Raw genomic sequence first — 13,662 nt, forward strand, 5'->3', positions numbered from 1 at the left:
TTAGGGGACTGGTGTGAGACAGAGCCAACTAATTATGAAATGGTACTCAGAATTCAAGTAACGACAAAGTTTTGCTTAAATAGGATTATAAAAAGCACTATGTTCTGTCTGTGCAGAGCTCCGCAAAAACAGTACCCACCTTCATCCAGCAGAGGGCACAGCTGGGTAGAGTTGGTGATGGAGATACTTTAGAAAGTGACCGGGGAAGTGCGGGAATCTCACCGCCAGACACTCTAGTGACATATGTCATCGCATGTACCTGAGTGGAGCTGTACATCTAAGGTTCAACGAGGTGTTGTCTGTAGACTGCATCCCCAACTCGATTCTTCCCCGTTTTAAAAAAGTTGAATCTTCAACAAGCTCGGGGTTAGCTGAGTCTCTAAGTAATACTGTTAATTTCAGCTGGCTAAAATCCTTTCAGCCCACCAAGGTGTAAGGGTTTTTTTTAGAGCATAATTCCACGTATGGCATGTTTTGAGTTCTCACGAGATGTCATGACACGGAGGTAAAGGACACCCGCCTATACTGTGCAGTATTCGCCTTATAGGTTATGGGGGGAAAAATCAGGTTAATAGCGCCCCACCCCCAATATTTTCAGATTTTGCTTGGCATGGATACCGTACACCAGGAGCTCGTGTGCTGGAATGGGCACATCGGCTCTAGGGGACGGAAGACCTGGCTTTGTCCCTTGCTGCTTGTGTGGCCTGGGTCAAGTGACTAGTCCCCAGAGCCTATCTTCATCTGTTCATAAGGAACAATAATGCCCGCTGGGCCCTTTTCACAGATGGGTGATGTGTGCTCAGGTGTAAGAGCCGCGGACACGCGCTCCTCGCGAGCACGGGGTCATCTTTGCCATAATACAAGAGACACCGGCACCACAGCCGCCGTCACCAAATGTCCACCAGATGGCAGCAAAAGGCTCCTGCTTTCTCTGTGAAGAACAGATTTCTGGGTTCTGGGGCAATTAAAACAATTTTTTTAAATATGTTTATTTGTGAGAGGGAAAGGGTGAGCAGGGGAGAGGTAGGGAGAGGGGGAACAGAGAATCTGAAGCTGTCAGCAGTAAGCCCCAATGTCAGCAGCGAGACCAATGCGGGGTCAAACTCACCCTGAGATCACGACCTGAGCTGAAGTCGGGGGCTCCACCCACTGAGCCCTCCAGGGGCCCTGCGTTCTTGGGCAGTTTGGAGACAGGTGGGAGGAAGCGGGCTCCAAGTGGGGGGCTAGGTTGAGGCTAATCTGGGGGAGGAAGGTCTTGATAAGCGGTAAGACCACCTGTAAAGCAAGTCACGGTTCAGATACAGGTCTTACTTTAGATAGATTTCGAATTCCATTTTGGGGAATTTATCCTCTGATAGTAATTCATTACTGTAAAAGAACACAATAGCTATCTACGTCTACCTATATAGATATAGATGTTTATTACAACTTTGTGTTAAAAAACAAAATTCAACCGAGTGAATTTAAAGACGTGGGGGCGCCTGGCTGGCTCAGTCAGTAGAGCATCAGGATCTCGAAATTCAAGCCCCGAGTTGGATGTAGGGTTTATATTTAAAAAAAAAAAAAAGATATAATTGGCTTTATTAAGTGATTCCCGAAGGGAGCAGTATCCCAGCTAACAAGTACCTAGAGAGATACCCCAGGAGGTATACGGAATGGGAGGTTTTTACAGGAAGGGTGGGGGGGGGGGGCGGCGGCTAAAGTGATTAGCAAAAGAAAAGCAAGGATTGTTACTTCTTGTTTCGGTGGGGGAAGGGAATAGGAGTGTTTTTATCATGCAGATGACCCCACTAGTGCCAATCCGGACAAGTCAATCTGACTCCAAGCGTAGCATTGCCGCAGAGGATGAAACTAACTGAGACTGGGTTTGCTGTCGTTGGGGGGTGGGGTGGGGTGGGGGCAAGTGGCTCCATTTTGGTCTTCTTGTTTCTTTCTTGTTTTGGTAAGGCACTCATCATTGAAGTATTTTTATTTTAGGCCCGAAGAGCCAGCATTAAGGTAGCTATCTTGGGTATCTGCAATTGCGGTAGGTATTCTGGATGACCCGTTCAAGGAAGGTCACTTAATCTAGCTTGCTGAAGCCTGTACCTTCGGGCGCTGACACACTGGCGGCGCGTATTGAGGCCGTGTTTCGGGATCAGACCCGGGGCGGGGTGGGGGTGGGGTTTGAGCAGAAGCGGCAAGAACGAGAACCCTGGCCCAATTTCCTGGTGTTGCATCTTGCTGTCTCGGTTGCAAGAAGGCAAAAGGAAAGAGCTTTCTTTCTTTTCTTTCTTTTCTTCCTTCCTTCCTTCCTTCCTTCCTTCCTTCCTTCCTTCCTTCCTTCCTCCCTCCCCTCCCTTCCTTCCTTCCTTTCCTTCCTTCCTTCCTTCCCTCCCTCCCCTCCCTTTCCTTCCTTCCTTCCTTCCCTCCCTCCCCTCCCTTTCCTTCCTTCCTTCCTTCCTTCCTTCCTTCCTTCCTTCCTTCCTTCCTTTCCTTCCTTCCTTCCCTCCCTCCCCTCCCTTTCCTTCCTTCCTTCCTTCCTTCCTTCCTTCCCTCCCTCCCCTCCCTTTCCTTCCTTCCTTCCTTCCTTCCTTCCTTCCTTCCTTCCTTTCCTTCCTTTCCTTCCTTCCTTCCCTCCCTCCCCTCCCTTTCCTTCCTTCCTTCCTTCCTTCCTTCCTTCCTTCCTTCCTTCCTTCCTTTCCTTCCTTCCTTTCCTTCCTTCCTTCCCTCCCTCCCTTTCCTTCCTTCCTTCCTTCCTTCCTTCCTTCCTTCCTTCCTTTCCTTCCTTTCCTTCCTTCCTTCCCTCCCTCCCCTCCCTTTCCTTCCTTCCTTCCTTCCTTCCTTTCCTTCCTTCCTTTCCTTCCTTCCTTCCCTCCCTCCCCTCCCTTTCCTTCCTTCCTTTCCTTCCTTCCTTCCCTCCCTCCCCTCCCTCCCCTCCCTTTCCTTCCTTCCTTCCTTCCTTCCTTCCTTCCTTCCTTCCTTCCCTCCCTCCCCTCCCTTTCCTTCCTTCCTTCCTTTCTTCCTTCCTTCCTTCCTTCCTTCCTTTATTGCTTATGGATAATTAGTAAAATTGGAAGTCATTTAGAATCATGGAATATGGCATGCCACCTGCCATGGCAGCCATCAAAATGAAAATTAGGAATATTACCTAGGTGCATGGGAAGTAAGTCTGATGAATGATAAGTAAAGTTAAAGCCGAATGAATTATGTTAATAACTAGGTCAACATCCAGAGCATAGGTGGCTGGGAAAAAACTCTGTCTCTCTGTGTGTGTCTCTCTCCTTCGGGAATCATATTATCGCTGTTATAGTGATATTTGCAGAACATGACACTTCTAAAGAGATTTTCATGCTTTGTTTGAAAGACGGGAATGCCTAATGTATCCAGCAGGTTAGGGAAGACCTGGCCTATTTAAATGACTTCCGGATCGATTTTCTTTTTTCTGTTACAGGGTTGTTTTTTTTTTAACTGCTTAAAAAGTAAAAGATCTTTTTTCCCCTCCCTGAACTTTACGCATTTAAACACAAAAACAGTAGCAAAACTATTTTGTCTAGAAATCTTTCTAAAATGTATCACATACTTCCCGCCTTCTCCAACAGTTTGCTGAGCATACCTTGTTCCAGTCTTTTTATCTCAGGCTTCCGGGTGGATGTCAATTTCTCTCCCACGCGGGAATCCAGTGGTCACGTATGGGGTGTTTGCCTCTCTGTGGCATGATCCCATCTCTGAGTTTTGATTCCTTGATTCCTGTTTTTATAGGTTTTCTTTTCTTTTCTTTTTGTTCTTTGGTCTTTTTCTCTCTTGCAGTCTATCAGATGTCATTTTCATAGCTGCCAGTGTCCCAGCCTTTGGCAACTCTTCTTTCCTAACCTCCCAACACACGTGCTGTTTAAAGTGCTTTGCCAGAAAATCACACAATAGAGCTTACTAGAACTATGTGCAGAGAACTCCAAAGGGCTTTCCTCTTTATGAAGTGTTTGGACAGTGGAGACTTGGCCATTATCTATTTTAGTTGCTTGGAGGTATTTTGGCTTATTTCTTCACTCTTGGCTGTTTCCTGGCTACGATGAGGTCTCCAGGAAATGACCTATGCACCAGGGACATGCCGCAGCAGGGAAAATAAAACACTGGCTCTCAAAAAAAAAAAAAAAAGCCAAAAAACAAAAAAGTGGCTCTCTGAAACAAAGCATCGCAGTAGTAGATCCTGTCAACGCCAAGAAATCAATGGAAACTGAGAGCAGAGCCAAGCAGTTCAATAGCCATCAAAAATCCCATGCTTGCACCATACTTCTTCTGGGTCACTCCGTCCTTCCACCCGCAGACTTCATCAGTACTAGAGAAATGATTAGAAGGTCCATACTGTTTATTGCTTACCGGGTTCACCTTCAGTTTACAAAGGAGCACTGGAATGACAAAAAGCAGAAGTTACACAAAATAGAGAATAATTTTTTTTAATTTTTTTTTAACGTTTATTTATTTTTGAGACAGAGACAGACAGAGCATGAACGGGGGAGGGTCAGAGAGAGAGGGAGACACAGAATCTGAAACAGGCTCCAGGCTCTGAGCTGTCAGCACAGAGCCTGACATGGGGCTTGAACTCACGAACCGCGAGATCATGACCTGAGCCGAAGTCGGACGCTTAACCGACTGAGCCACCCAGGCGCCCCTAGAGAATAATAATTTATGTGATTGAAGGATCTTTCCCCTAGACACCCAATAAATAGCACACATTTTGGACATAAAAGGCATATATATATATATATATATATATATATATATATATATATGTTTACTTTTGTATTTTGAGAGAGAGAGAGCATGAGCATGAGCAGGAAGGGGAGGGGCAGACAGAGGGAGAGAGACAATCCCAAGCAGACTGTGCCATCAGTGCAGAGCCTGATGCAGGGCTCGAACTTACGAACTGTGAGATCGTGACCTGAGCCGAAACCAAGAGTCGGATGCTTAACCAACTGAGCCACCTAGGTGCTCCTACAGGGCATATTTTTAACATATAAAGCAGGTTGCCAGATGCCATGAAGACTCAAAAAGAGTAGGCATTGATGCTCCCTATGCTTTGTTTGTTTGCAAAGAGTTAACTGTAGGAGTGGACCATGTGTGCAATTAAAATCAAAATGTCATTAGATGACACATAGCTCTCTGGGAATATATGCGTTATATGAATTCAGATATTTCTGCTATCCAGGGTCAGTGTAGACTACATCTACAGTGTAGACTCATCTTTTGAAGAGAGTTTCTGCCATAATTTATTGAATTCCACCCTGCTCTTGGAAGTATTTATGCACTCCCGGGGCCTGGGAAAACTCGTGACCCTTCCAAGCCTTCTCTTCCTTCCACAAAATACCCAACAAAATTGGCAATAACCACAAAACAAAATAAGCAAACCCATTCCCTAGTCTTCAGAGTAGGGGTTGAAAGATAACTTGTAATTGAACGTAAATTTTGGTTTCTTTTGCTGAATTCTGACGAATCTTATGAATTCCATGGATCAATGTGTAAGGAGTCACTTACACTTAGATCAGGGAGTGAGAAGTGACCCTCTCCCAAGAATCAATGCAAATTGCTGGGCAAAGTTTTGTTCAATGTCATTACAAATGATCATCAGTACTAGAGAAGTGATTAGAAGGTCCACACTGTTTTATTGCTTACCATGTGCAGGTGTAGACTGTCTAAGGAATGAAAGGGAGGATACTCGGTGTGAATAGCAGTGTTGTGTCTCCATTGGGTAAGATTTGCTGGTCGTTGTCCTAGACAGCAAGTTGGGAAAATGGTCATCTTTTCCATAGTTTGAAGGTGAGATTATAAAAATCTACAGTGTCCTGCTGTCCTCTGAATAAATCCCATATTAGAAATGCATTTGTTGCATTTGAGCCCGTGAATTCTGGATTGTTCATGGTGGTAGGGACAAGATTAACGTGTAGAAAAATCACCTAATCAAAAATACTGGAATAATCCAAAAGAGAGTGTTTAGAGCCCTGAAACCACTCCAAACCACATTGTACCCAATAATGAAAAAAATTTCTTCCATTACAGTTTTACAGTGTTGTGAACAACTATGAAATAACTCATAGCATTTCCAACTTTTTTGTTCATTTTCTACTGGAAACGATGATGGGAAACAAGATGGCCAAAAAGTTAGGAACTAGGGAATGCTTTCCGTTCTGGATGGAGAATGCAATGAACCTCTACAAATCTGACGATCAATGAATGTTGATAATAATATATGTACTCAATTTATTAGGTAACCGTTTGGTTTTCTATTAGGTTAAACAAATGCAATCAATTTACATAATTCATAAGACCCATAGAAATAACGTACTAGTTGAATAATTTATAGCAGTGGTTCTTAGTTTTGGATTCATACTAGCAGCACTTGGAGAGCTTTTAAAAAACCCTAAACCCAGGCCACATCTTGGACCAATTAAATTAGAATCTCTTGTGGCTGGGACTCAGCTATCAGTACTTTTTCAGCTCAGTATGTGATTACGTAATTTGGGGAACACTGCTTTACAGAATATCTCTGTTTACTCTTAGGTAAGCTTAAGTACATTAGGGACTCTTTCTTTACCCATCTTTACCCGTCTCTTATTAGCCTTTAAGGACTGTTTCTGTTTCTTTTGCTTTAAACAAAAGCAAATCAGTCCAAAAGAAGAAGGGTATTTGTTCTCATTCCTTCTTCCTGTCTTTTTCTCTGCTCTTGGTTTTTCTGATGGTCACTGCTCGGGCATTGCTTTTGACATCTAATGGGTCGAGGTCAACAGTGTATCTGGCCCCAAATGTCACTAGTGCTGAGGTGAAGGAACCCTGATCCACAGAGTGAGGCTCTGGGGTCTGACTGCCTGTATTCGAATTCTCGTTCTTCCCCTTCCTAGCTGTGAAACCTTTAGCCCTTACTGTTCCTGCCTGAATCCACCTGAAAACGTAAATATGATTAACACTCACCCTGGAGCTGATACGAGCTTTAAATGGGCTAATAATGCAAGGAGAGCACGAACACAGTGTCCAGTAGCCAATTGCCACTGAAATACGTCTCTTTCTGTGTTGAGCCATTCATGCCTTCTTGTCAGGGTCCTTGACATCATTTGCTTGACCCTGCTCTTGACGGTCTCGGCATTATTATTTCATAATTTGGTGGCCGGAGGGGAAAAGGGTTTGCAGGGTGGAGTTGTCTTCGAGCAGGCACCTGCTTTGGGCTCCAAGTGGACACGTTACTACTACCTTGACACTTGTGTTGGGTAGAATGTCCAAATAAATAAGCTTGTATTGTGTCCAAAAAAGAGAAAAAAAGTCAAAGGTATTCTTGTAAGTGCTGATTCTAAGAGGGCTAATGCCAGGGAACACAGTTTAGTAATAAACTTTATAGTTATTATTGTTTAAAAATTTTTTAATGTTTATTCATTTTTGAGAGAGAGAGAGACAGAGTGGGGGAGTGGGGGAGGGGCAGAGAGAGAGAGAGAGGGAGACACAGAATCCGAAGCAGGCTCCAGGCTCCAAGCTGTCAGCACAGAGCCCGACGTGGGGCTCGAACTCACGAACCGCGAGATCATGACCTGAGCCGAAGTCAGATGCCCAATCGACTGAGCCACCCAGGCGCTAGTTATTATTAATAAGAGGCAGATAGCTACAGGAGTCAAACTCAGCAAAGAGCTCTGTGCAGTAAATAGACTGGCAAATCATTGCTACAGAAGGGAGTCAAGGTTATAGGTGAGAATGAAACTTGTTAGGGAGGGTATGGGGAGGAGAGACAAGGGACTCAGGATATAACCCAAGACATATCCACTCAGCTAATGATTCTTGTAGACCTACTCTGTGTTTGCCAGTCGCCTTTTTTTTTCAAGCTTCTTTATTTTTGAGGGGGAGAGAGGGAGGGAGAGAGAGAGAGAGAGAGAGAGCACAAATTGGGGACGGGCAGAGAGAGAAAGGGAGACACAGAAGCTGAAGCAGGCTCCAGGCTCTGAGCTGTCAGCATAGAGCCCGGCGTGGGGCACGAGCTGTGAGATCATGACCTAAGCTGAAGTCAGATGCTTAACCAACTGAACGACCCAGGAGCCCCTGCCAGTCGCCTTTCTAATCTATTCTACTACCTTTGACTTTTAGGGAGAGTTGTCTTCTCTTCCCTCAGTGCCTGTCCCCAAATGTTGTAAGCCTTTACTTTACTGCAGACAACATGGAGTGCTTACAAAACTAGCTTGCAAATCTCTGCCCTGGCTCCTCTCCATTAATTGGATTCATTTTTATTTTTGTTATTATAATTACATGATCACATTGCAAAATATTTTTAAATTTGAATGTTTTCCTTTCTGCGTCTGCTTTTCTCTCGTCACAGCGTGCACATAACTAGATGCACTCTTTACAGCAACTTACTGAGATACAATTCATGCACCATGCAATTCACCCAAAGTATACAATTTTTTTTTACGTTTATTTATTTTGAGAGAGTACAAGTGGGGGAGAGGCAGAGAGAGAGAGAGAAAGAGAGAGAGAGAATCCTAAGTAGGCTCCGTGCTGTCAGCACAGAGCCCAATGCAGGGTGTGAACCCATGAACCATGAGAACATGACCTGAGCCAAAGTCGGACACTTATTCGACTAAGCCACCCAGGCGCTGCTCAGTGGTTGTTAGTATAGTTACCGAGTTGTGAAACTGTCAGCACAATAAATTTTTTAAAGTTTTTTTTTAAGTTTATTTACTTATTTTGAGGGAGAGAGAGAGAGAGAGAGAGAACGAGCGAGTATGAGTGAGCAGGGGAGGGGCAGAGAGGAGAGAGAGAATCCAAGCAGGCTCAGCACTGTCAGTGCAGAGCCCGACGTGGGGCTCGATCCCACGACCCATGGGATCATGACCTGAGCCAAAGTCAAGAGTCAGACGCTTAACCAACTGAGCCACCCAGGTGCCCCCAGCACAATATATTTTAAAGCATTTCCATCATCCCCAAAGAACCCCCCTTTCCCATTGGCAGTCATGCCCAATCCTCCTAGCCCTAGAGATTTTCTATGTCTTCCAGATGTGCCCATCCTGGACATTTCATATACACGGATTGACTCAACGTGTGGTCTTTTGTGACTGGCTTCTTTCATTTTGCCTAATGATTTCAAGGCTTATCCACACTGTGGTTGCTAGAAGTACTTCAGTCCTTTTTATGGCCGAACCACATCCCATTGCAGGCCCAACCGTGGGTATGCCTCCTTTTGTTCAGCGGGTCATCAAGGAAGCACGTTTGGGTGGTCGCCGCCCTTTGGCTATTGTGAACAGTGCTGTTAAGAACATTCACATACAAGTATTTGAAGGACTGGTTTGAATTCCCTCGGGTATAAGCCTGGGAGTGGAATTGCTGGGTCACGTGGTAAGTCCGTGTTTAACCTTTTGAGGACCTGCCCAAATGCTTTCTAAAGTGGCTGTGCCTATTTCCCTCCCTGTCAGTCTTTTCCATTGTAGTCATTCTCGGGGTAGGAAGTGGCCTACCGTTCTGGTGTTGATTATATATTGTTCTTTAAAAATGTTATGTGATATGCATTCTCTCGGTCGCTATCCCTCATAATCAACATTTCAATTGGCTTCAAAATATTCTTTCAAATGGCTATACTGTAATTTGCTAGACCATTCTTCTATCTGGGGACATTTAGCTTGTTTGCCAAATTTTTCCCATTATAGATTTCCCTGCATACCGATTTTCTAATGTTGGGATGATTTTCTTAAGCTACTTACAAGATCCATTTTTGAAGTCTTTCTTTATCCGTGAAGAATGTATAAAGGAATATGCAACTGGCAAATCTTGTGTGATGGAGAAAAGATTCTATCATGGATTAATATTTATCTTCAAAAGTTTAAACTGGCATAAAGCTCCCACTAAAGAGAAGGGTTCCGGGGCGCCGGGGTGGCTCAGTCGGTTAAGGGTCTGACTTTGGCTCAGGTTATGATCTCGCCATTCCCAAGTTCGAGCCCCACGTCCGTCTCTGTGCTGACAGCTCAGAGCCCGGAGCCTGCTTCGGATTCTGTGACTCCCTCTCTCTCTGTCTCTCCCTTGCTCATGCTCTCTCTCTCTCTCTCAAAAATAAATAAACATTAAAAAAGTTACGAAAAAAACAAAGAGAAGGGTTCCAACCACGAAGTGAACGCTAGTTGGGCCTACCTCCTCTATCTTTGAGCAGTGATGGACAGGTCTTCTCTGATTTCCACTTGAACAGAACTCCCAATGCTCACTATTGAGCTGGCACACTTCAATTTATTATTGCCTAAAAATAGATGTGTTTACTGTATAAAAAACAGGAAATCAAAGCAAAAAGAAGGAAGGAAAATCCTTTTACCTGGAAATAATCATTGCCTCTTTCTCTAGGGCCCCTGGGTGAAAACCACCTTAACAAACACTGGGGCCCCCAAGCTCTGAAAATGTGGGCTTTCTTCAAGAAAATCGCCTCAGAGAGAAGACACCTGTTTCTATTTTCTTTGGTCTTTTGGGTAGTTTATATGTATTTAAGAGCCAAATTCATACAAATATGTGGAAGACCGTTTCAGTGGGCCCTTCCAACTACTTCAGAACATTGATTTAAAATCAGAGTGACAGGAGTGCCTGGCTGGCTCAGTCGGTAGAGCAGGCAACTCTTAATCTCGGGGTCGTGAGTTCGAGCCCCGTGTTGGGTGTAACGATTGCTTAAAGATAAAATCTTAAAAAAACTTGGAGTGACACTAATTCCCAATGCATTAATTAGACAGCTTGAAGGGTCCATCTGTTAATTTAAATAATTTTCCTACGTTCTATTTTACCACATTTGTACGCAAAGATGTGCCATTGAACTAGTTTGATTGTCACAAAAGGGGTTTCTTTGGACTGTCGAAACACAGACCTTTAAAAAAAAAATCTTTGAATGTTGGGGCACCTGGGTGGCTCAGTCGGTTGAGTGACCGACTTTGGCTCAGGTCATGATCTCGCGGTCTGTGAGTTCGAGCCCCACATCAGGCTCTGTGCTGATGGCTCAGAGCCTGCAGCCTGCCTCGGATTCTGTGTCTCCCCCTCTCTCTGCCCCTCCCCTGCTCGTGCTCTGTCTCTGTCTCTCTCTCTCAAAAATAAACATTGAAAATTTAAAAAAATCTTTGAATGTCAAATTATGAATATAGAAATACTTGCATACATCTATCATTCACATCGAAACCTTTTTTGAGCACTTACTGTGCATAAGGCAAGATGCTGGGACGCTGGTCTCCATTATAACATGGGTTGGATGCCAGGGAAAAAGACTCATCTTGAGGCAGAAAGGTCGCATCAGGAACAGAAAAGGGTCCATTGCATAGGGATTCTCTGAGGATTTTCCAGATGCCAGCTTTATTTCAGTTTCCTGTTTTAGAAAGCAGAGGTGAAAACCCAAACATGATGGAGGCAGGGAGGACCCAGGGGGTGTTTGATCAGTAAGAGAGCAGGTGTGGAGGTCCCTTGTTTGCAGTGCTGGGCGGGGGGGGGGGGGTGAGCAGGAAGCCTGTGAGTGGGCCCCAAGTGCACAAGAGAGGTACATTTACCTCACTGCGCAATTGTGCCCCTGTCCCTACAGGGTGCCCAATGCCCCGGAGGCGAATGTTTGCAAAGCTGTGTTCCCTTGAAATCTCTTAGGCCTCCTCAGAAAAATACAAATAGCTTGACCCCGAGCCTCTAGACTGTGACTCAGTTGGTGGGCGGGGAGCCTGGAAATCTGTATTTCGACAAAGCATCCCAGGGCAATGCTCAGGGACAGCCGGTCTGGGGAATCCGTACCGTGCGGTGGCTCTCCATATGCCGGTGCTGCCTTATGACGGGGACGCACGTCAGAATCCGTGGTCGACTATGAACAGTGCTGAGGCCCCGCTCCCGGCCCTAGGGACTCTGATGTCACTGGTCTTCGGTGGGCCTGAGCACCCGGATCTTTTCCAAGCTCCCAGGTGATCGCAAAGGGGAGCTGAGTTGCACTGGCTGAAAGGCGTTCAATCTCGATGAATCATCTGTCTTGCGGTCAAAGCTCGACGTGAAGAAATGGGGGCCCTTTGAACCGATTCCGAGAATTCAAGAGAATTGAGAGCTCAGAAGAAAGTGCTTTACCCTTCAAGCAGGGAGGGGAAGCAGGAGCAGGAAACACGAGCACTCTTTAAAAACCTGCAGCTTCTGTAAGGTTCACAAGGTGGCCAGTGCCTTGACTATGAAAGGAGGCCTTTGTTCCCGGAGGATAAGTGGTCTCAACAGTCGTTTAGGGCCAGTGGAAATATGGGAAGAGCCACAGGTAACAGAGAAACTAGGCTGTTTTCACAGACTCCGTACTTGCAACTGCTTGTCACCACTCGTCCTCCGTGTTTCTTCTCATTTACAAATAGCACAGCAGGAGGCAGTCCAAGAGAAGAAGAACGACAAGGGCCTGTGACTATCTCCAGCGGTGGCACCGAGGCAAGAGAGCAGAGTCTGGGAACTGTACAGCATGTGCAGAACTTTCTGGAGTGACTGGACTGTTCTCTATCTGCACGGCATAGCACAATAGCCAGCAGCCACAAGAGCTTCCGAGCACTTAAAATGTGGCCAGCGAGGGGCGCCTGGGGTGGCTCAGTCCGTTAAGTGTCTTCCACTCAAGTCATGATGTCACGGCTCATGAGTTCGAGCCCTACATCCGGCTCTCTGCTGTCAGCACAGGCCACTTCAGATGCTCTGTCCTCCTCTCTCTCTCTCTCTCTCTGCCCCTCCCCCTCTTACTTGCATGCTCTCTCAAAAATACATAAGCATTAAAAATATGAAAACAAATATGGCCAGCGAGAGGAAGGAACTGAAATTTTAATTTTATTCAATGCGAATTAAGTCCAGTTTATTTATTTATTTATTTATTTATTTTTTAATTTTTTTTTTAACATTTATTTATTTTTGAGACAGAGAGAGACAGAGCATGAACGGGGGAGGGGCAGAGAGAGAGGGAAACACAGAATCTGAAACAGGCTCCAGGCTCTGAGCCATCAGCCCAGAGCCTGACGCGGGGCTCGAACTCACGGACCGCGAGATCGTGACCTGGCTGAAGTCGGACGCTTAACCGACTGCGCCACCTAGGCGCCCCAGGTCCAGTTTAAATTTAAGTAGCAACATAAGGCTAATGGCTTCCGTATTGGACAGTGCAGCTGTAGGGAATGAGTTGTGAGCTGTCACTACCTGCTTCACTGGGGGCAAATTTTAAGACTTCTTAGAGCCTTGGTTTCCTCATCTGTATTTCTTGTTTGCCAGAATTCCTCAGAGACAGAACTCCCTTTGGAAAATACCTTCATGGTATCATGAAAGTAAAGGCCTCAGAGAAGGGTCTGGAAAGGAAATGCAGGATACAGTCCAGGCCAATCATTTTCTATAAGAACGTGGGGGAAGTCCGTCATTTATCGTTGGCCCTGTGGGAAGGAGTAAGGGAGAAGGGGAAAGAGGAGCCAGTAAGACTTGGGCTCAGGTCATGATCTTAAGGTTCGTGAGTTCAAGTCCCGCCTCAGGATCTTTGCTGTCAGCACAGAGCCCGCTTCAGATCCTCTGTACCTTGCTCTCTCTCTGCCCCTCCCCCGTTCATGCTCACAAACACATGCGCGCGCGCTCTCTCTCTCTCTCTTTTTCTCTCAAAAAAGTAAATATTAAAAAAAAAAAAAAAAAAGGACTCCAGGAACAGGGAGAGCTGTTAGTTCCAACTTATTT

The 13,662-nt window shown here is 45.4% G+C and overlaps 2 long non-coding RNA genes across 2 annotated transcripts in view; both read right to left on the reverse strand.

The window, feature by feature from the left end:
• Positions 1-3,002: 3,002 nt before the first annotated feature.
• On the reverse strand, positions 3,003-12,579 carry LOC111558736. Its single transcript, XR_002739863.2, has 6 exons — positions 11,740-12,579; positions 11,164-11,329; positions 10,129-10,231; positions 6,943-7,257; positions 5,650-5,747; positions 3,003-4,385 (listed from the first exon to the last, which is right to left on the reverse strand). It is a non-coding gene; the product is annotated as an uncharacterized LOC111558736 (long non-coding RNA).
• A 399-nt stretch (positions 12,580-12,978) lies between these two features.
• LOC109496439 overlaps positions 12,979-13,662 on the reverse strand; it is a 91,903-nt gene continuing 91,219 nt past the window's right edge. Inside the window, exon 5 of the long non-coding RNA XR_002739881.2 lies at positions 12,979-13,370. This is a non-coding gene — a long non-coding RNA (uncharacterized LOC109496439). The remainder of the gene's footprint in view (positions 13,371-13,662) is intronic.

The sequence above is a fragment of the Felis catus genome, chromosome X, assembly GCF_018350175.1.
Source record: "Felis catus isolate Fca126 chromosome X, F.catus_Fca126_mat1.0, whole genome shotgun sequence".
In the NCBI taxonomy this organism is placed as follows: Eukaryota; Metazoa; Chordata; class Mammalia; order Carnivora; family Felidae; genus Felis; species Felis catus.